Source organism: Gobio gobio, assembly GCF_949357685.1.
Source record: "Gobio gobio genome assembly, chromosome: 9".
Taxonomy (NCBI): domain Eukaryota; kingdom Metazoa; phylum Chordata; class Actinopteri; order Cypriniformes; family Gobionidae; genus Gobio; species Gobio gobio.
The window spans coordinates 18328339-18348940 of NC_137115.1; positions in this window are offsets into that span (position 1 = coordinate 18328339).

Consider the following 20602-nt stretch of genomic DNA (forward strand, 5'->3'; position numbering starts at 1 on the left):
TGTAATAATTTTATTAACAGTCAGGTAAATGTATAATGCCAATTACATAATCAATTCAAAGATAATTCATACATAGCATAAAATATTCCAAAATAGCCTAAAGAGTGAAAGATTTCCTGATTTTTCTGAATATTACGTAACACAGAGCCTTTGCTATGTAATGGGCCAATCTTATTAAAGTATTGCGCCCCGATCTTTCTGTTCCACTTCCTTATATTGCTCAGACCAAGACCGAAATCTCTTTCAAATAGAAACACATGCTAACAATGGTAATTTACATTTAGTCACTGTCCCATATGACCTGTATTGACGAGATCAAATGGCTCCAAAAGCCACCCCCACCATCATAAGTAAAATATCTCTAAGCTCTAAAAAGTCTTATTACCTTCTTGTATACTTATGTGGTTATGAGATTTTTGTACCATTTGCACTGAGACATTTCAAACGATATCAAACACAAATAATACTGTATAGTGAGAATTTACATTAAATCCAATAGATTTTGGGTATATTTCGGTGATCTCCCTGGAGAGGGAATCAGGAGTTTGGGGGAAGTTTCAGGTAAAAAGAAATACATGTGTAGCAGGGTGAGGTGTACCCGTGTTGATTATTGGCCAGTGTCAGGTGAAAACATTGAACCTATCAGCAGTCTGATGTCATGTATAAAATGGGGAGGTTGTTGTCACTTGGGATGCGTTGTCACCCGTACCGCCCCTTTATGGAAGTTGCCATTTATGAATGGAGAGTGTTTGGAGTGCCGTCTCGTTGTTGTGCTGCTGTACATAGGCTGCCCCTGGCTTTGAGGTTGGTGCGTTTGCTTTAAGAAGGATCTTTTTGTCAATGGAATGTTTGTTTACTATCTTGAGTTTGTGTAGCTCGTCAGCGATCAACCCATTGCCGGTTACGGTCCGCGACCATGCCGTGTTGTGAACATCTTCCGGTATGTATTAGAGTAATTCGCGGGATTTGTTTCTTTTTATTTTTTTGGTTTTTAGTAATTTCTCTATTTTCATCTTCGACAGGTTGAATGACAGGATCAAGGGTTTCTCTTCTATATTATGCGACGAGATGAATGTCTGATTTAACGCACTGCTGCCTTGCCTGGGTTTATTCCATTTGTCGATTTGATGAGTTAACTTTATGTTTGAGAACAACGGGCCCGGACTATTGCTCACTGAAGTGTGAGTGAAAGTGGAAGCGTGGCTGTTTCCTGACTGTCTCACCCTTCGCATTTTGGCGATCGTGGACCTGTTTGTGTCCTTCTTTTGATTTGTGTTTTTTTCTGTTTTGTGTTTATTTTTTCCGTGTATTATACCTAATGTAATTTATTTATTTTTAGGTCTAAATTTATTTTGAGTTTCAGAGTGAGATTGATTTGAATATTGTTTTTTTTGTGTGTATTTCTTTCCATTTTGGATTGTTGACTTTTTTCTTTATTTACAGCTGGTTAGTAGCCTACCAGCTCATTATCAGTATTGTTTGTTCTTTTCTTTTGTAAATGGGAGTGACGGGGAAGGTATATCGGAGGGATTGAGCTGCTGTTTAAAGGTGTTCACGTTGAGTGCTGTGCTCTTCTTTTTGAATTTATCTCACCAGAGTGGGTGTGTGTGAGTATTAAGCGTGCTGTGTGAATTAAGGATTACAGCAGACCCCTTCCCTCCCGTAAGCTTTCTTTTGTATTTGTTCTCTGTTGTATTTATTTTTATATATATATTGATGTCTGTAAAGTGTTTCTTTTTCTTTATTTCTATTTGACATCAGAATAATGTGCCCCGTGAGATGTTAATGTCTTAATGGTTTTAAACTTTTGTAACTGAATAAAGCTGCCTCATTTTTGGTACTCCCTTGCCTATGTCTCTCTGCTCACCCATTACTTTTTGGTAACGAACCTGTGCGCCCCCTGTTCTGGGGCTGGTAGTTCCCGGTATAGACTGGGTGGCGTAGTCGAACGTTAGTATAAATTGTTGGTGCTTCATATAGTTCCCTCCAGTACCTGATGCCACTCACCACACATGTAAATTAGAGCCATTCTAAGTTGATTCACTCAGTGGGACGTCGGCTGCAACTGGGATGTCCTCTAAGTGAGTAATTGTCCTTCACCAGACAATCTGGAGTTATGCAAATTTTCACAGTCTTTCAGATATTTTTCTTTAACCATGCAGCAAACAAACAAAAACATTTTAACTGATAGTATTAATCGGTCAAAGTTCTTACTTTCGGTTAACGGTTAAACGGTCAATATGAGCATCCCTACACTGCTGTAGACATTGTTTACTTCATTAATGTGTTCACCTTGATAATGGACTGAAGATGGGATTCGGTTTCGGATTCGGCAGAATCTTAACTAGTGGATTCGGTATTCGGCCGAACCCCAAAATTCTGGATTTGGTGCATCCCTAAATATAACAGAAATCACTTAATTTCCTGTATAGTGGCAGCTCTGTTGCACAGGAGAAATGGTGTCAGTGTGAAAGCGCAATGTGAGTCTGCTGTTGCAAAGAGATGCTCACACTGCATATATGGGCAGGTGCGGCATGTTTGAAACCGGCCTAATCCCCACATCATCCAGCCATTAATTATTTATTCTGCATTTAATTTGAAAGTCAGATAGACCCAAAGTCAAAGAGATTCAAACTGTTTAATCATTTATGCAGGTCATTCAAAGGTAATAATAATATTGTTGATTAATATATGTCGTGCAGCTTGGCATACCTGATTCCTTTCCTCCTTTCTTTTTTAATGTATGGCATACCGGGAACTGTGGAGTTCCAAATGTGAGGTCTTTTCTAGGGTTACGACACTTTTCACAGATGTTTCATTTTCAGTTAAACTGGAGTGTTGTTGGTGCTGTGGCTTAGCAGTTGGTGTACAGGAGATGCAGGCTCAATTCTGGTGTCTGTTCTAATGTACGATAGAGAGATATCAGAGTAGTTGGATGAAACAATGGGTGGGTGATGCACATGCAACACTGTAAGAACTTTTACACAGTCAGCATAATGCAAGCTCATGGCTGACCTATGTTTTGTCACCATCCCACCGACCCCACTCACAATCTCTTACACACACACACTTACCCAACTAAACTCTAAATGGGGACTTTTTTTTAGAAGAAGAAGAAGAAAGAAGGTGAACTTTCAATCCAAGAAGAAATGCACATGCAATATTAGTTTTGCACTGTTAAACCAAATGAGAGTTAGATCAAAACTACTTCAGATGTTAATGGACATTTTTAGGTCATCTTAAAACAGGCTCAGTAATGATATAAAAATGTTACTTACGGTATTGACCTATTGGTAAGCCCTGCCCCCCTTAGTTACTGTTGCTAACTCAGACAAACAAACAGAGTTGCTAACTGTCTTACAATGACAGCTGTCAGTGTGAAAACCTTGTCCCAAGATGTTTTTGGACAGAATGTAGCGGACCCCCTGAGATTGATGGCCAAACTTAACTGATGGTTTATGAAGTTTATTGCATCCTTTTTCACTCTAACACAATTACCATAAGAGCTGAACAAAGCATAATAAGTGTGCATTAACGTCTCATTCACAAACTCTCTATGTTGCATTATTATTAATATACACAGTAAATTATAAAAAAAACACTCATACAACTAACAGTAAACGAACATATACAGACCTTATGCCTTTTCGGGGATGCTAATAAATTGTAAACTTTGTATCTGAAAACAACTCTGATAAACTGCGAGTGCAAGCTCTCCCTTTCACTACTCGCATTGCTCCGTAGACTTTAATACCCATCAAAATAGGAGTCCCTCCTTAGTAAGACAGATAATTCAGACCTTAAACATATCTAAACTCACAGAAATGTCAAAAATGTGAAAACAAAAAACAAATAGAAGATAAATCACAATAAAGTCTGTGACACAGAAGGACCACCTCTCGTCGAGGAGCAGTGGTACATTAATATGCCATAGAGGGATATATAAAATATTTTAACATAAATATGGTGGGAGATTAATTTGGAAGCAATGGTTTACAGATCACAATGCAAACGGGAGAAGCATCATGTTTTGGTCGTCACGAACGCAGATGACAACATCCAGGATCAACATTGTTCATGTACCGCAGGGTAAGATTAAAATTAAGCATCTTAATATGGCGAGATGCACTGAAATGTAGACCTTCATTTATGGGGTTTTGACTTACACTGTTAACGTTACGTGACATGAGAAGAGTTAGTTATTTCGGTTTGTATGTTAGCAGGTAGAGCCCGACCGATATATCGGCGGGCCGATATTATCGGCCGATATTAGGCTTTTTCCAAACTATCGGTATCGGCATTTATGATGGCCGATAAATGAATATTTTTTAAAAAATAAAAAAAACCGGACGAAACACCGCTCAAACACATTGAGTGTTGGCGTTTCATAGTTTGTCCACCAGAGGGCACCCTACAACGTGCCGGCTGGCAACACCACCAGCTGATCCAGCAGAGTCATGCTGAGCTTCAGCGCTGTGAGCGTTGCATTCACAACACAGATCATCCTTGAAGTGCATGTAAGTTGGCAACAAGCCTTACATTGCTTGAATTGAATAACAATTAAAAGAACATCCCCATCAGTTCTCTTAACTCAAATAACATGACAATTTGTAACTGCCAAGTCCAGTTTTGCTGTTACATGTAAGCCAAGAGAGCTGGTAATTACGCTAGGTTACAGTTGACTGACTAAGTTTAACTCGGACAATGTGACTGAATAAGATGTATTTCTTTAATAGTCTGACAGTTTGACAGCATGAGACGTATCATCTCTCCCCTGCCCGTTATTTTGAAAAAGTATACATATTTCTAAATTATAACTTATCATAGACGCTAACCACAAAGCTAGCTAATGCCATGGCTATCAGTGGGAGACCGCTAACATTAATGCGCCTTGGAAATCACAACAAACTTATTCTGCCTAAATAAAGTAATGATTACTGTATTTATAACTAGTATATTTGTAGTTCCAGTCCCTGCATTGTAAATCATAAGTTAGGCTCGTGAAGAGTGAACGAAAGTGCGTGACTTCGTTCAGACGCAGCATTAACAAGTCAAATAATGGATTTACTGCATCATCATAAGTAGTAGATTTTAGAAGGCAGGCAGCAAATGATGATTGAAAATGGTTTGTTGTAGCTTGATGGATAGAATTAAAAGAGTGCATGTAAAGGGATAAGCAAGTTGACATTGTAATTATAAGGTGGCTCATATTTATGCTGTATATAGTTTATATTTTGCTGTTGTTGTTATTTATCAGAACTTCTAGAACTTAACTGAATATTTTTTTTCCAGTCTTGCTCAAAGTTATATTTATAAAGCTTACCACATCTATTAATACTGGTAACTTTTTTGTTTTTGTTATTGTGTTTTCGTCCAAACGACTTTAAGTTTCATATCTTAAGTTTGTATTTTTATACATTTTATTTATCAGAACTTTAATATATTTTTATGTTCCTCTGTTCTGTTGTGACAATAAAACAAGTTTATTTTTAAACTGCATTATCATGTTATTTTAGAGAGGCTGAGGGATCATGAATAACTACTTATAACTAATGTATAAGGGAAATCTGTTTAAGTGTTTTTTACGCGTTTCTGTTATTTTATTTATTTATTTTTAATATATATCGGCTGATATATCGGAATATCGGATTTTTAAGTGACCAAATATTTGTATCGGTATCGGCCTTAAAAATCCTTTATCGGTCGGGCTCTATTAGCAGGGACTCACTAACTTTAATCGTAATTTAAAAGTATGACAACCAGAAAATCCTCTAAAGATACCTGGAATCAATGTTACAGTACCCCAGACACATCGTTTTACCATTTTTGTAGCATAAACACCATCAAACCGATGAGAGCTTCGGATTTTCCAATGTTTCTCTATGGCGCTGAAACCTAAAGATGTCTGAGTTCCTGTCCCCGTGCAACATATAGTCAAATGCCATTGGCTCATCTGCGTTCGAGTGGAGGGGCTTACCGATAGTTTAATTAGTCTTATTTTTTTTACCACTGCCAGATTACATTCCAGAATTAATGTACCCAAAACTAGGTACTAGTATAAGACAATTTTGAGCTCTAAATTAAATTTTTTGTTGTTAATGTCAATAAAGGTTAACATTTATTTCCTTTATACATATTTTGCTTTACAAAAAAATTACATATGCATTATTTTTCTCTGTCCAGCATTTGCTTTCCTGTGCTGCTGTGGACTGTGGCATGGTATATCACAGCCTTACAGTGCAGCAACTTTTGATATCCATCAAGCTTTAATTTACTCCCTGTGCATCCGCCGCTTTGCACAGGCCGTCAGTTGATGGTGGTAAGAGGATACAATAAGAGTGTGTCCAAGGCGGCTCATGAAGGGCACAGCAATCCATCACTTGAACCCATGATGGATCATTCTAACATCTGCGATGAATAGAAACACAAGGCCGAAAACACACTGAGGCAATATGAGAAGGAATATACTTTACATCCATTTAATCATCCCAGAGTCTGTAAGGTGAGGCGAGCACGGAGGTACAGGGTCTAGCAAACGTTAACATTTCTCTTTTCTCTGACATTCTACTTCCTGCTGTACCAGCTTAGATTGATGTTATTGGAGAGGGCTCTATACCAGTTTCAGCTGGTGCTTTTTTTTCCTTCAAACGTGAAGAAGCATATATAATTTCTCATGTACTCTGATCTATTTTTGTCTGCAATGATGACTCTAACTTGCTTCTCTAAACTACTACTAAACTGTCAAATTACTTCATGTATTTAGACATGTACACATGGTCAAGACGAACTGCTGAAGGTGATTTAAGTGACATTGAATGTGGCCAGGTAGTTGGTGCCAGACGGGCTGGTTTGAGTATTTCAGAAACTGCTGATCTACTGGAATTTTCACGCAAAACCATCTCTGGGGTTTACAGATGATGGTCTGAAAAAGAAAAAATATCCAGAGAGCCACAGTTATGTGGGCGAAAATGCATTGTTGACCACTCATTACAACCAAGATATACGTACATAAGAGCACCTCTGTACCAATTGAGAATTTTTTAATCACCACAGACTACCTGAGTATTGTTGTTTATCATATCCATCCCTTTATGACCCCAGTGTACCCATCTTCTGATGGCTACTTCCAGCAGGATAACATGCCATGTCACAAAGTTCAAATTATCTCAAACCAGTTTCTTGAACATGACAATTAGTTCACTATACTCAAATGTCCTTCACAATCAATAGATCTTAATTCAGTAGAGTCCCTGAGACACCAGTGGGGCAACATTGAGTCCACAAGTCACCAGTGGCACAACGTCAAAATGAGCACTGAATTCCCTGATGAGAGCGATGAGCGCGCTGAGAGGGGCAGGAGCAGTGGAGCCAAATCTCGATAGATCGGAGATCACCAGGGCAGGAAGCATAGGATGTAACGTCTGGAGGGGCAAGAAGGAGAGAAGAAGACGATTGAAAAAAATAAAACAAAAAATTATGAGCAATAGCACTGCACTTACACAACAACTGTCTGACAAAAGACTAAACATGAGAGGATCAAAAATAGATATAATAGAGATAATGAGTAACTAACTAGCAACAGGTGTGAAGGTGAACACAATCGAGAATTGGGGATAACAAGCGGGGGGACAGCGGAGTACATGGCGAGCTGTCAAAACATGGATCATGTGCTCAAAGACAACAAAGCACACTGAGACAAGGACAATAAAATAGGGCAGATCAGACCGAAGTCACATCCAGGAAGCGGAGAGCTTGCTCGAGATCCTGGTTAGCTCACTTGACCTGACCGTTGGTCTGAGGGTGAAAACCTGAAAACTGACTTGTTGAGGAACCGAGCTGTCTACAGAACTCTTTCTAGAACCGGGAGACAAATTGTGGTCCTCTATCAGAGACCTCTTCCACCAGAAGACCATGTATCCCGGAAGATGTGGTCCACCACTACCTGGGCTGGCTCCTTGGCGGAAGGAAGCTTGGGTAAGAGGATAAAATGGGCCGCCTAAAATGAGAAGCGATCCACCACTGTCAGAATCATGGTGTGACCAGAGACGAAAGATAATGGGCAAAGACTGCAATAGACAAACAGGAGACTTTTAAGACATCTTATTTTAAGAGCATATTGAGCAAGCCAACACAAACTGCCTGACATCTTGGGACTTACTGAACACCTGACAAAGATTGTGGTACTCCAACGGAACTCGGAGCAAGATCGGCTTCCTCGACTTGAAAAAGAAATGATACAAAGTCAGGAGACAAGGAAGTACCCAAACATGATGCAAGACAAGACAGCACCCAAACACGATGCAAGACAAGACTGACTCCAAGATAACATGGAACTCCCTGACCAATCCATGTGAGGGTTATGCTGCACCAGCCATGGGTGCCCCAGGACAATGGGGCACTGAGGGAATCTAGGAGGTACAGCTAAATCACCTCACAGTGAAGGAAGTTGGTCCTTCTGTGTCACATACTTTATTTGTGATTTATTTTCTTTTTCTAATTTCATTTTTGAAATTTCTGTGAGTTTAGATACTTTTAAGTAAGACAGATAATGTCTGCATTATCTGTCTTACTAAGGAGGGACTCCTGTTTTGATGGGTATTATAGTCTACAGAGCAATGCGGGTAGTGAAAGAGAGAGCTCGCACTCGCAGTTTATCAGAGTTGTTTTCAGATAAGACATACGGAGGGAGTAGAATTTGTGATGGAGGTGATGAGGAGGCCATTAAGGGAGCAGACAGAGAGAGGAGAGGGGAGACTTCTTCATTTATTCAGGGCAAATATCGGTCCATGTGAATTTCCTACCCCTCTCCAGATTTCTCACCGCATTCTTGTTTGTTTTTTGTATCTTCATCACCTCTTCATCAAAATATTAACTGAAAATGTCAAGTGGATGATGAGTGGAGGCTACACTCGAGGTGTTCTTTTGGGAGTAAACCTTGGGACATTGGGCACTATTTCAGGGTCTGCCTCCTTCTTCCATCTTTCACCTTGCATCACTGGTGATAGGCTACGCGATTCCTCACAGCCATGACTGCAACCCGGCTACACGGCTACAACTGTGGCCATGGCTATGACTGTGCCCACGGCCCCCCTGAGGTGGTGTTGTAGATGGCCCATTTGCTTCTGTAAAAGCCACACTGAAAAAAAAAATACAAGCTTGTGTTACAAACTCACTGTATATTTATAAATGTATTTTCCATTACGGAACAATACATTAGTAAAAACAAAATTGTAAAAAAAGGAGCCAGATGTAGAATGCAGTTTTACCGATGCTAGAAACGTGTCTTTCAAATCAGAGATTGGTATCAAAGAGCACACCCATGTTCCTAACTGACGACGAGGACTTGACAGAGCACCCATCAAGTGTTAGACAATTTTCTAGGTTACTACTTGTGGAGCTTTTTTGTCCAATAATTAAAAAAAAAAAAATTCTGAATTAAGTTGCAGGAAATTACTAGTCATCCATTTTTTTATATCAGCTATGCATTCTGATAATCTTGTGAATTGGTAAGTTTCGTCGGGGCGTGAAGAAATATAGAGCTGATTATCATCAACCTAACAATGAAAACTAAAGCCATGCTTCCTAATGATATCTCCCAGTGGTAGCATGTACAGGGTGAAAAGCAACGGTCCTAACACTGAGCCTTGCGGTACTCCATACTGAACTTGTGATCGGTGTGACATCTCTTCATTTATTACTACAAACTGATAACGTTCAGATAAGTATGATTTAAACCATGCCAATGCAATTCCACTAATGCCAACATAATTTTCGAGTCTATTCAAAAGAATGTTGTGGTTGATAGTATCGAATGCAGCGCTAAGATCGAGTAACACAAATAGAAAGATACAACCACGATCGGATGATAAGAGTAAATCATTTGTAACTCTGATGAGAGCAGTCTCAGTACTATGATATGAGATTGGCCTGTAATTGACTAATTCTATAGGATCAGAAGTTGAGGCTTTATTTTTGGTTAATTTAGCTACTGTATCGAATAAATACCTAGGGTTGTGTTTGTTTTCTTCTAAGAGAGTCGAGAATTAAGCAGTTTTTGCTGCCTTTCTGTATGCGATCATGCTCTCTTTCCACAAATTACGAAAAACCTCTAGTTTTGTTTTCTTCCAGCTGCGTTCCATTTTTCTGGCTGCTGTTTTAACCCATTTGTGCCCAAATTTTTCTGAATGGTTTCATGCATATAGTCATGTTAATAGTGTCCTATGTGTACATGTTCTGCATTTATTTTTCCCAGGTTTTTGTTTTTTTTCTTTTTTCTTTGCCGGTGGGCAAATATGTTGTATGCACCCCTTCAATGTCAAATATGAATAGGAAGAGAACATTTAGCATCTAACTCAAAATAACTGCTTTCAACAGATCAATATTTATTCATAATCAAATGTATTATGTATAAAAGTCGAAGAACATTCGATGCAAACTAAAAAAATCTGCTATCTTATAATCTTTTGATTATGAAAGCACAACAAATAAAGTCTTAAAGTGGTGGAACATAGTGCAGAACAAAGTGCAGCCATTAAGTTGCCCCAACAGGGCATTGTGTATCAAAAAGTTAAATGAAAATAAATAAATAGATTGACGAAAACATTACATCTTACAAAAAAAATAGTCCCACTCTATTCAATGGCTGACTGTAGTAGGTGATTGCATATAATAATGTAAATGTAAACTCATTACTTGTCTGAATTTCCACATCATAATGGAATCGTAAGCTACTCGTCATAAAATGAATTAGGGTCCTTGACCGATTAGAATGAAATGCATCCATTCCAAACTGGATGAATGGTCCTCAATATTTGGGCCCTTACAAGATATAATATCATAAAATATGATAATTTTCTCTATCAAATTAAGGTCTACTGTACAGTAGAGATGTTAGTTAAAGGATTAAGTTATATTTTAGGTGGGATATTATGAAAACAAAAAGCATTAAACAAGACCAAAAACCTTGATTTATGAACCTGTTAACACAGTATACCCCATTTCCCGTTATATATACACACAAGTCATTTGCCCACCTGCAACTATAGTTTCCGCTTGGACTTTTGACTAAGTATACAAAAAACTATAGATCTGTTGTAAGATTTGTTCCCTTTCGAGGGAACTCACACTGCGTCGGAACGACGAATTTGGGGATGCTCCCTTAGCAACAGCGTGTCTGAAGTATGAATGAAACTATTCCAATCCTGATTGGTGTTGCGTCATGACGTAGATGTGACGGCATACCCGGGAGATACATAAGGGGGGCCGGCGCATAGTAACGGCAGTTATCGCTCTTCAGCATAGCGCTCTGTGTACAAAACTGTCTGTCTATTTGGTGTTGTTTGTCACAAAAAAGAAAATATATATAGGCCGGCCAGCCTCATGAGCCATGTTTCACTGGTTGGGTGTTTATGGCTGCATTTAATTCTGAGGAATTCAAATGAAATATTATCTGACTTTGAGGAGTTAGATGTTTTTATTCAGCCTATCATTCAGACCAGGTTGCACGTGTTGGGTGATTATGGTAGCATTTAATTCTGAGGAATGATGGCATTTTATCTGACTTTGATAAGTTAGATATTTTAAATCAGCCTGTCATCCAAAGTGTGTGTCACTTGTCTGAATTTTCATCTAAGAGTGGAAGCATAACATGCATGGGCAGTTCCTGAGGGAGCTGCTTTCATGCATTTTGAGGTTGTCGTGTCTTTTCTTCTTAGCAAAGCAATAATGACCACTGACGACTTGAATTAAAATAAAACGAACTGTTTACTGAAATTTCTTTACAGGATTACAAGCTGTTGCAGCGCACACACATTGAATCAGTCTCATATCTCTCTTCTTCGCTTCTGCGCGCTCTCGCTCTACACTGAGCATTATGGGTAGACTTTTCTTAAAGCTGAACAACCTAATAAACAGCAATCTAAACTGTTTCTGTTATTATTGAAAACAATTAATTAAACAATAATATTATTACTCTAATTAATTCACAACAACCTCCCCCCATGAACAACTGTTCATCAACTTTCTAATGCATCAAATCTCTAATGCATAAAGCAACTGAATGGGTCTCTTCAACACAGTCCCTGTGGATGTGCGAACAGCACAGGATCTAACTTTGCCATCTCGGCCTGGAAACAGCTGTTCAATTTTTCCTAATTTCCAGGTTTGTCTCGGTGTGTTGGCATCTCCGATGAGAACAATGTCACCCATCTTCAACTCAGTAGGTTTCTGTGTTTTACAAGAATGTGCGGATTTCAGGTCCAGTAGATAGTCCTTTCTCCAGCGATTCCACAGGTTGGTCATGAGTCAGTTCCTGTATCTCCACCTTCTTGTCAAATCCTCCTTACTCACAGTGGGATGATCGTAGTCTGCAGGAAATGGTTTTGGAGGAAGTGAAGTGAGTCGGTCACCAACCAAGAAGTGTGCAGGTGTTAGTGGCTGTGGCTCGTCAAGCTCATTGTGGACAAAAGTAAGGGGTCTGGAATTCAGTGTGGCCTCTACTTCGGCAAGGAGCGTAGACATTTCTTCAAAGGTGAGCGATGCTCTTCCTAGCACCTTCCTCAGGCTCGTTTTCACAGACCTTACAAGCCTCTCCCAAAATCCACCCCACCAGGCTGCTCGTTCTACAATGAAGCGCCAAGTGATGCCTTTCCCCGAGAAGTATTCCAGAATTTGTGGATCTTTGATGGATTTCCACAGATCACGAAGGTCTTGGTTTGCTCTCTTAAAAGTTTTGGCATTGTCTGAATAGATGATTTTACACAGCCCTCTTCTGGAAACAAATCGCTTGAGTGCTAACAGGAAACTTTCAGTTGACTGACTAGAAACCAGCTCCAAATGAACCTCTCTAGTGACGGCACACGTGAACAGAGCAACATAAGCCTTGCATAGCACACGCTCATTCTTCACATTCAGTGGACCTGCAAAGTCTATGCCAGTAAACTCAAATGGAGGGGTCTCAGTTATTCTGTCTCGCGGTAATGGAGCAGTGTCCTGTTGTGCGGGCTTTGCTTTAAATCTTTTGCACACAGTACATTTAGACAGAATACTTTTCGCAATTTGTCTGCCTCTCAAAATCCAGAATTTGCTTCTGATTTGTACTAGTGTGTCTCTCAGACCAGAATGCATGATAAATTCATGGTTGTGCTGAACCAGCAGCTCACAATATCTGTCTTTGTTGGGCAGAATCCATGGATGTTTTTCTCTGTAACTAAAATCTGACTGTTGCAGTCTGCCTCCAACACAGAGCAATTCATCTTCATCAAGGAAAGGTTTTAGGTCTCTGATTTTTGAATCTGAGTTCAGGGGCTTACCAGCCTTCAGCAAATTAATCTCATGTCCAAAACTGCCATCTTGTGTCACTTTTATCCAGTACGTCTCAGCCTCAAACATTTCCTCAGCAGTCAACTCACCTCGTCTCTTAGAGCTTGAACATGCATTGTGCACAAACCGTTTGATCCAAGCAGTGACTCGCAACACTGTTTTCAGCTTGCTGTACTTCAGTAGATCCAGCACATGTTCCATCTCCCTTTGGTCACTGTTGCTACTGATTTGCATGGTTATCTGCTGACCTTGTTTGAGCTCACTAGTCACATCTTCGTCGCTTTGAGCTTCATCACTCTCTTCCAGCAGATTCGGTGCAGTCAGAAATGAAGGTCCTTTCCACCACAGTTCACTTTCCTTCAGGTTAGCTACAGTCTGACCTCTGGTGGGGAGGTCTGCAGGATTGAACTTGCCTTTACAGTGATACCACGTTGCAGGGTTGGTTAAAGACTGGATTTCAGACACTCGGTTTGACACAAACTGTTTCCATTTGTAAGCTGGACTGCGAACCACTGCAGCACAATCATCGAATCCGTCCACATGTGAACATGATGGATCTCCATATTCAGCGGCTTTAACAGACTGTTTCCTAGTCTTGCTCCAATCACTGCTCCCATCAGCTCAAGACGAGGCAGTGATATCTTCTTCAGGGGGGCTACCCTGGACTTTGAAGCGACAAGGCACGTGCTCTTCGCTCCATCGTCAGCTACTCGCAGCAAGTAGGCGACAGTACCATAAGCTTTCTCGCTTGCATCACAAAACACGTGAAGTTGTTGTGCATCGTGTCTGTGCTCAGATTTTATTCCATACCAACGAGGAATGATTAGGTGGTGGATCTGTGGAAGTACTGAACACCATCCTTGCCATTCTTGTGCAAGATCTGTGGGCAGCTCCTCGTCCCAACCAAAGCCTCGTATCCACATCTCTTGGAAAAGGCATTTCACACGCACAGTGAATGGGGTAAGAAAGCCTATTGGGTCGAATATGCGAGCAGAGAGCTTTGGAACACTTCTTTTAGTATTCTGTCTTTTAGCTACAGCATCCAGCAATGCAGTCAGATCAAAGACGAAATCATCTGTTTTAGTTCTCCATACCAAGCCTAGTACCTTCAGCACAGATCCATGCATTTCTGTCTCCTCTGCAAGTTCACTCATCGTTGTCTTCCATTTCTCCTTCAATCCAGCACAGTTGGTTGTCCACTTGCAAAGGTCCATGCCAGCTGCAGACATAATCTCTTTTGCACTGGACATTATGTTGAAAGCATTTTCAACATTACTTGCACTTGAGATGAAGTCATCAACATAAAGGGCCCTATCTTGCACCCAGCGCAATTGACTTTGTACACCGACGCATGTGTCATTCCTATTTTGCACCCGTGCAAAGCGCGCTTTTCCCTCCACAGAAGCACGTCGCTAAACTAGTGAATGCACTTGCGCTCCCTGGGCGGTTCAGCGCAAAAAAGGAGGCGTGTTCCGGCGCAAACAATCCCTGGTGCTATTTTGCTGTTCCATTAAACAATTGCGCCACTGACCAGAAAAAAACTAGTCTAAAGTCAGTGGCGCGTTGCGCGTTGTTCATTATGCTATTTTAAGGGTGCATGCTTGACCATAATGTATAGCGTGCACAACGCGCATACACTTTGCTCATGTAATCTACACAGATGCAACAGTTATTTTTGCAAATCATAAATTGTTACACTAAAAAAATATTAACACATGAGATGACGGAAATCATTGTGGTGTGCCACGAAGATGTGAAAAAATAGGCATAAATCTAGCTTACAAATGATTCAGGCTAATTGTAATAATTAAGGATAAGACCTGTTTGCCCAATAGTGGCAAGACATATATGTATATAAGGACATCTGACAAATTGGTTTGTCCGTCAAGAACCAGGAAAAAAAATCGACTGAAAAACTGAAAAAACTGAAAGACTGAAAAAAAAAAAGACTGTGAAATCACCTTTACCATAATGTACAACATTACAACTTCACTTCTCTGTCTTTCACTGCTCTTACAAGAACATCAGTCTCCTCGGCTGTGAACCGCTCCTGGCGTGCGCCTGGTAAATACGCCATAATAATAGCAATCCATAATGGAACTTGCGCACCTGCTTTTAAAGGGAATGTTGGATGACGCTCGGATTGGTTTATTCACGTTACGCCCAAACCACACCTATGAATAATGAAGCTACTTCAGACCAACCCATTTTAGATTTGCGCCGGGCGCAAGAGCCATTTATCCCGCCGGGAAAATAGCAACAGCGCCGAGACCCGCCCACAAAGTTACTTGCGGTTCGCGCTTTGACACTTGCGTTTCAGATCGTTAAAATAGGGCCCAAAGTGATTCTTTTATTGTCTTCACTACCTCAGGAAGTTGGGCTTCATATCCCTTTAGATGCTTTCTCACTGTAGCTGCTAGGAGGAATGGGCTGGGGGACACTCCGAACACCACTCTCGTCATCCGTAGCACACGCTGCTTATCGCCTGCATCTTCATGGGGTGGTGCAGTGAGCCAGAGGAACCGCACAGCATCTCTGTCCTTCTCAGCGAGAGAAATCTGCAAGAAAGCCTTCTTGATGTCCGCTGTAAAAGCAATCTCATTCAGTCTGAATTTGATTAGTATGCTGAGCAGATCTGGATTCAGGTTAGGGCCAGTTAGTAAACAGTCATTTAGTGATGGAGAGCCAGTGTCATGTGATGAGGCATCAAACACCACTCTGAGCTTTGTTGTTACCTTGTCTTCACGGAGAACAGCATGATGAGGCATGTAGTACTTCACAGCGGTTGGGGATGACCTGTCCTCCACCACGTCTTCGACGATGCCCTGCTCAAAGTAATCTTTCACAACTTCATTATATCTGTGATACAGCACTACATCTGACTGCAACTTTCTTTTGAGTCCTTCAAATCTTTTCTTTGCGATTCTGTAGTTATCTGGGAGTTCTGGTTTGTCAGGTCGCCATGGCAGCTCAACTTCATATCGCCCGTTTTTGAACTGAGTTGTTTTTTCAAACATGTGAAGAGCTTCCTCTTCTTCAGGGCTGTCGGCCTGCTGCATGGTAATGCCCAGGGACTCTATTTCCCAGAAGGCTTTCAGACGTTCTGAGACCAGCGTGTCTTCATTAATCTGAACGTGCATGCATGCTGCGTCCGAAACACTGGACATTGTGACTGGGCCCTGCACTGACCATCCAAAAATGCTCTCAATGGCCACAAGTGCATCTGTAATTCTTTCTACTTGGCCTGACACTATACGCCAATAATAGTCTGCACCAATCAGCATCGACAACTCTGTATCACAAGTGCTGGGGTCTGGGTAGTCTGCCAGCTGCAAGCCTTTTCGTTTCAGCTCTGCTTGGATGTTCTCACCTGGGATCTTCATCACAGCAGTGCATACTTGGGGGGTCTCTAACGCTTCTACTTCAACTTTCTGCTCTTCGTTCCAGATGTTCTGCAGAATTACCTTCACTGTGCTGCGTCTTGATGTTACTGGTGCTGCAGAGCCAAAGGTATGAAGTGTGAATGTTTCTTGCTTTATCACAGGTAATTTCAAAGCTCTTACGGTGTTCTCGCTGATGAAGCTTCTCTGACTGCCCCCATCCAGTAGACAGCGAATGCTTTTACGTCCACCAGGTCCTTATGCCCATGCTCTTACAGTCTGAAGCAGCACAGTGTTGTTCTGTTTAGTGGGCTGTATCTTTACTGAATGTGAAGCAAATGAAGAAACTACATGGTCTCTATTGTCAGTGTCTGAAATGTGTGTTTCTCCTTTTTCACACACAGCACCATGATGTCTGCCTCCACACACATTACAGCACACTTTGGCCTTACAGAATATTGCAATGTGCTTTGGACCAAGACAAACAAAGCATCGTCCCATTTTCATCAATTTTTCTTTCCGTGCAGCAATATCAGTTTCTGGACACATTTCTGTTTTGTGTGCTGCACTGTCACAGAAAAGACAGTTCTGTATTCTTTGACTGCTGGTTTGCAGTACTGCAGCTGATGGCATGTGATACTTTTTCTGCTTCATTTCAATTGATGTGTCTGGTCTTCTAAATGGTTTGTGATAGCTCTGGATGTCTTTGGAATTACCTGGCTTAATCAGTTGCATGGCTCTTTCTCTGCTCAGAATCTCTTTCTGTAGGAATTCCATAACTTCTGAGACCTTCCATTCATCACTGGTTCCTCTTTGACGACTGTACTGGAGAGCAATGTCATCTGGAATCATCTGCAGCAGAACAGGGCATAACAGGCTGCCGTATGCCTCTGATGCAACACCCAGCGATTCTAAGCTACGGATCTGAACTTCACTCTCATCATAAAGTTGTCTCAGAGCACTGACATCGTGTGATTTCTTTACTGGGCAGAGATTCAGCAATTTTGTCATATGTGCATTGATAAGCAGATCCTTCCTTCCGAACCGGTTCTGAAGCAGATCGATCGCATGATCATAATTGCCGTCTGTCATCATCAGTCCCGCTATTGCCTTTGAAGCAGCGCCAGTCAGATATGTCTTCAAGTAATTAAACTTCTCCGTTTTGCTCAGCACGTCGTTTTTGTGAATAGCGGTTTCAAACTGATTCCAAAAGTCTTGCCACAAGCTAATGTCACCGCTGAACTAGCTGATGATTAACTTTGGTAACTTAACTGTCTGTCCGCGCTGCGACTGCTCTCTGTCACTTGACGGCTTGCTGCTTTCCCGGTCTCTCTGCATCACGCGCTGCACGCGAGCCTTCGCGCTGACGATTCGCTCTCCGTTCTCCATAGCATCAGCGACTTCATTCTCCAAATCATCCATTTGTGTTTGCTCCTCTATTTCGCGATCTAACTCCAGCAGTGTTCCCTCTTTTGCAGATAACAGGGCTAACAGTTCACATAATCTGTCAATGATCGGATCTTCTTTGCCAACCTCTGTTTCAATGTCTCGCAAAAGTGTCGTTGTGGAACCGCGTACAGCTCTCCGTTTTCTGTGTAGTCTTTCAAGTCGTTCCGCCATTTCGGATGTTGCTTGCTAGTTATCCCGGGTTTTCGGCACCAAACTTGTCGTGTCTTTTCTTCTTAGCAAAGCAATAATGACCACTGACGACTTGAATTAAAATAAAACGAACTGTTTACTGAAATTTCTTTACAGGATTACAAGCTGTTGCAGCGCACACACATTGAATCAGTCTCATATCTCTCTTCTTCGCTTCTGCGCGCTCTCGCTCTACACTAAGCATTATGGGTAGACTTTTCTTAAAGCTGAACAACCTAATAAACAGCAATCTAAACTGTTTCTGTTATTATTGAAAACAATTAATTAAACAATAATATTATTACTCTAATTAATTCACAACAGAGGTTTGCTCCTCCTTGGAGCCCTCAGGAAGTTGATGTTGTTCTCGCCGCCTTGTGGCCTGCGGGACACATCAGTTTCCAGCAATTGCTAATCACAGTGTCTGCCCTAGTTGTTGCGGCCCTGTCAAGCTACTCCCTTAGATGAAGCCCCTGCTGGCCAGCCCCCTCTCCCGGGAAGGAGCGATCGAGGTCGCCTCCCCAGTGGAGCTTTTGGGAATCGATGTTGTGCTCCCGCCGTCTAGTACGCTTCGGGCCACATCGATTTCCTGCGAACGCACACTGCTCCATCCGCCTCTAGAGAGACCTGCGGCTGGCAGCGAACGCGTCCGCACACTGAGAATCATTCTCGACTGCTCCCTGCCGGTCAGCCGCTTCAGGGGGTCGTGAGTGAGGCTCAGTGGACACCCGAAGCCAGCCTCGAGAGGTTCCCTTAGAAGATTATCTCGGTGCATGGTTATGCCTCCGAATATATCTGCATGGGGCTGCGACTGTAGAAAAGGGGATACAGACTGCAGTTCGGTTACCTTCCCCCGAGGTTCAATGGGGTGGTCTGGACGGCAGTGGTCCCTGGGCAGGTTCGGGTAATGGGACAGGAAGTTCACTCCCTGTTGGTAAGGAGGCCACAAAACATGCTCCTCGCCAGACAAGGAGTCCGGGTTCTATAGCCGGTTCTTCATAGTTCCTAAGAAGGATGGCGAGTTGTGTCCAACTTCAGATCTGAGGTACTTGGATCATTCTCTGAGGAGATTCAGATCCAAGATGCTTACAATTCCTCCATTGCGATTCAGATCCAGTCTGAGGACTGGTCTGTCACAATGGATCTAAAGAGGACACATACTTCCATGTATCCATCCTTCTGTGTCACAGGAAGTTCCTGAGGTTCGCTTTCAAGGGCGAAGCGTACCAATATCGGGTTCTTCCATATGGCCTGGCTTTCCCCTCGCACGTTCTCAGGTGCATGGATGCAGCTCTGGCTCCAACTGAGTCTCTGGGGCATCCGTGTGCTGAACTACATCGACTGGGCTCATATTGGCCCAGTCGTGAGTAGCAGCAGTTCGGCATTGAGGTGTCATCTTTGGCTGCTCTCAGTGCTTGGGGTTGAGACTCTACACGCAGTAGCGTGTTGATGCCCTCTCAGAGAACCATGTTCCTGGGAGTCGTATGTGATTCCCTACGTTGTGGGCACAATTGTCTCCCGCGCGTATCAAGTCCATACGGGCGGTGGTCTCTAAAATGAAGCTAGGCCACAGCATCACTGTGAAGCAGTTTTAAGGACTGCTGGGGCTCATTGCGGCTGCGTCCAACAGAATATATCTTGGCCTGCTGCACGAGACCCCTAGAGTGGTGGCTGGGAATCAGGGGGGTTTTCCTCGAGGGGAAAACCATTCTGTATGATCAGGATAACGCGCAGATACCTTCGTTCCCTCTTCATATGGAAGAGACTTTGGTTCTTGTCCCGGGGGCCAGTGCTGGGAGCATCATGTTGCCGGAAAACCGTTTCAACTGATGCCTCCATCACTGGTTGGGACGTGGTCATGGACGTACGCTTTGCGAGAGATCCGTGGGAGACCCGGCATTCTTCCTGGCATGTAAATTGCCTGGAAATGCTGGCAGTCTACAGAGCTCTGACAAGCTTTTTCCCGGACCTCCGCGGCCGCCATGTCCTGATACGAACAGACATTACGTCTGTAGTTTCGTATCTGAATCATCAGTCGCACCCTCTATGCAGATGGGCTCACCAGACCCTCCTATGGTCCCTGGGGAAACTGTCGTCTCTCACAGCGATGTATGTCCCCAGGGATCAAAACCAGGGAGCAGATGTCCTGTCGAGGCAGGGGCTGAGGCCCGGGGAGTGGCGACTCCACCCAGAGGTGGAGGTCCCTCTGAGGAGGGCAATTCTGTTTTGGAACCTCAAGGTCTGGCCCCTGAGGGGGCCCGGTA